This window comes from Canis aureus, chromosome 4, assembly GCF_053574225.1.
Source record: "Canis aureus isolate CA01 chromosome 4, VMU_Caureus_v.1.0, whole genome shotgun sequence".
Classification (NCBI taxonomy): domain Eukaryota; kingdom Metazoa; phylum Chordata; class Mammalia; order Carnivora; family Canidae; genus Canis; species Canis aureus.
The window spans coordinates 27,381,674-27,385,041 of NC_135614.1; the positions used below are offsets into that span (position 1 = coordinate 27,381,674).

General features: G+C 62.2%; 1 long non-coding RNA gene across 1 annotated transcript; it reads right to left on the reverse strand.

Annotated features, from left to right (window-relative positions):
* Positions 1–712: 712 nt before the first annotated feature.
* Positions 713–2,925, reverse strand: LOC144312401 (uncharacterized). Its single transcript, XR_013377860.1, has 2 exons — positions 2,680–2,925; positions 713–1,933 (listed from the first exon to the last, which is right to left on the reverse strand). It is a non-coding gene; the product is annotated as an uncharacterized LOC144312401 (long non-coding RNA).
* Between the last annotated feature and the right edge of the window lie 443 nt (positions 2,926–3,368).

Sequence of the window (3,368 nt, forward strand, 5' to 3'; positions counted from 1 at the left end):
ACAGAGGGACTTCTCAGCTCTCTCTCACTTGTAAAACGAGACTAGTAATGTAACTAGGACTGGACGAGTTCCTGGAAGGTAAGTGTGCCATATATGTTCCTTGTTAACATTATTGTTGGTAAGTGTGGGGCTCACCCAAGGTGTGCACCGTCCAATATTGGTTTTGGAGACAAGTGTCACAGAGGCCAGAAGAGACTTGTCCATGGTCATGCAGCTCTGAAGAGGCACCATTCAAACCCAAGTGTCCTCAACCCTAGTCCAGTGGCCTTCATGCTTCTACCTTCTGCCTTTGCAGTAAGTGTGCAGGGAATGCGACCAAGGGAAAGATCAATGAGTGGTGGTGGTGGGGGAGGAAACCTGGAGGGCTTCCTGGAAGAGATGAGTCTTGAGGGAAGGGGAGCTTGGAAGGCATTTCAGGGAAGGAGTGTATGATGAGCACAACAGACCAAGGTGTTGGGGACTAGCTGGCTGGCAGAGGGTCTGGATTGTGAGGACCGGTAAGACACAAATTGAGACAGGCAAAGAGGGGCCAGATTAGAAGATGACCCACCTCCTGATGGCACTCTGATGGCCAGGTGGTGGAGTGAGCGTTTGAGCTGGTGGGCCACAGGGAGCCCCAGTTATGCTTGAGCAAGAGACCTGGTCAGAATAAAACAAAACTTTGAGAAGGGAAGAAAGCTGTCTTTACTAAGAATCAGTGTGGGCCAGAAAGTAGGTTAGGCATTTTCACATCATTTTATTTGAGCCTCACAACAACTCCACCGGGGGTTAGTATGAATGCCCCTACTTTACAGATGAGGAAACCGAGGCCCAGAGAAACTGAGCCATCGACTTGAGCCAAGGGTGGAGCTCCAAGTTCGATTTAGATCAGCCTGACCCCAAATCTGTGCTCTTTCCACTGCACCATGTGGTTTTCCGTTGTCTTTACTCAGAACGTCCCGTGTGCTGTGGGTTTCCCCATGAGGTGTGGCTGCCTTGCCAGAGGCTCAAGAGTCTTTTTTGCAAAACCCCAGGGGTCACACACAGGGCAGAAAGGGCTCAGTATCCCTGGGACTTTGGGGAACCCCCAGCACAGGGCAGGGTGAAGTACTCGGGTTCTGGCCTTCGTAGAAATGGGTTCAGATCCTAGCTTTGCCTGAACTTGAGCAACGTCCTTCAATCTCACTGAGCCTCAGCTGAGGCAGGGCAGCAGGATGAGCCCTGGATTCGGAGCCAGCCTTGGCATAGCTTCGAACCCCAGCTGGAAGTGACAAATACCTGAGGAGGTGAAATGATAAGATACCCGTGTTCACCTCAGAATAACGGGTTGGGGGGTGGGGATGGGGGAGGGAAACAAGATTGGCCACGAGTTCCTAACTGAGGCTGGGTGATGGGTTTCCGGGGTCTTTCATACCACTCTTTCTACCTCTGTGTATGTTTGCAAATCCATAATAAAAAGTAAAATAATAATAACCATAGTAAAAACACTGAGAACTTAAAAAAAAACCAAAAAAACCCCCAGACAACAACTATGTCCACCACACTGTTCTCCTGTCTCAGAATCTCTGGTTCCCAGCAACGGTCATGCTTTAACACCCCTAATGAGAGCAGGTCAGCCCCAGCTCTGTAGTCTCTCTGAGCAGGGCCGGGCCTCGAGCCTTGGTGGGGGAGGAACCCTAAGCCAGTATGTGCAGAAGGGGCCCTCGGATGGTCCCCCAGGGACAAGTCTCCCCTTCTGGGCAACTTTTACATGTTTTCCAAAGCACAGGGAGTTCATCAACCAGAGGGGCTTTCTCATCCGCCTTTCGGGACTGCTTACAGACCACCGGGCACAAAGACCCCAGGGTCACCGTGTCACCCCCCAAGGCATAGACGGGGTCAGGAGTTGAATGGAGGGAGTCTGGCGCTGTCTCTGCAGGTCTTGCCACAGTCTTCCGGGACTCAGTTTCCCCATCTGTCAGGGCGGAGAAAAGGATGGACAGCCCATGGCAAGGGCTAGGCCCTAGGGGACCCCTTCCGCTCGACAGACAGGTGCCCCGTCAGAGCCTCGAGGGTGGCGGTGGGGGCCTGTGGTTGGGGAGCAGCCCCTGACATCTGGGCCAACCCCTGCGGGAGAGAGCGCCAGAGCGAGAGGAGCCCAGCGGCAGCCGCCAGAGCAGGTGGGGAGGCGCAGGGGACACGGTTCCCAGCCGGAGGGGGGCGAGGAGCGGCAGAGACGCGACCCCAGACGCCGCCCCGCCTGCGATCGCCGGGGCGCGGGGCGGCGGGATGGGCCCCCAGGCGGCGGCGGGCGCCGGGCCCGGTTCGCGTTCTCCTCCGCGGCCTGCTGGGCTCCGCAGCGCCGCCTGGCGGACACGCCGCTCTTAGCTGCGGCCTGCGCGGCGGCCGGCGGGGCTCGGGGACCCCGCGGCGGACCCGGAGAGCGCGGGAGGGAGCCGCGAGCGCCCCGCGGGCCTGGGCGTGCGTTCCCCGGGGCGCACTCGCACCCGGGCCGGCGTGCGCAGCTCAGGCGGGCACCCCCTGCGCCGGCCCGGCGCCCGCGCGCCTCAGGTCCCTCCGCCACGTCGGGGGGCGCTCCTCCCTGCGGCCCCGCGCGCCCCAGCCCCGGCGTTGCGCTGCCTCTGCGCAGCTTCTCCGGGACCGAGGTCCCATTAAAATCGCTGGGAGTTTTGGGTTGGATTTTTTTTGTTAATAACATACCCAGGGTGGGCGTGAAGGCACGACCTTGTCCAGTTGCTCTCCCTGCGGGTCTCAGACCTGAAATCCCAGGGCGGGGTAACTTCTCGGTCCTTCTCCGCCCATGCGGGTCCCGGCGGGCGAGGGTGGTGGCGCAAGGACCCCTGTCCCGAGGCGCGAGGCTCACGGGGAGCAGCGTGTGGCCCCGAGGGGCCAGGGGCGCGGGGCTAGCGCTGGGGAGAGGAGCAGGGGCCTGGCTCTCACGTCCGCGCCGCGGGCCCCGCAGCAGCGGGGACTGGGGGCGCACCCCCTCCTGGCACGCGCGCCCCTCCCGCTCGCCGGGGTGCCCGGGGCCGGGGGTCTGTCCCGGAGCCCCGGGATGACTTGGGCTCCCCCCCCCGGACACCCCCTCCCCCCGCCATCGGCCCGGGTTCTCGAGGCGCCAGGCCCAGCCCAGCCCCGCTTCCCTGGGCCGCAGCGGAGGGACACGGCCCGCGGGTCCCCCTCCGGCGCCAGCTCGGGTCCCCGCAGTCGGGGCGCGCGGGCGGGCGCGTGGGGGGCGACGGGGCCGGGGTCTCCACCAAGTTGTCTCCCGGGGGTGGGGGCCGGAGAGCGCCCGCGGCGTCCCGTGGGTCACCGGGGTGGCTGTGCGTGCCACCCGGGAAGAGGCCCGCGGCCGTGAGGCTGACGCAGGGAGGAGAGCGGGAAAGTCT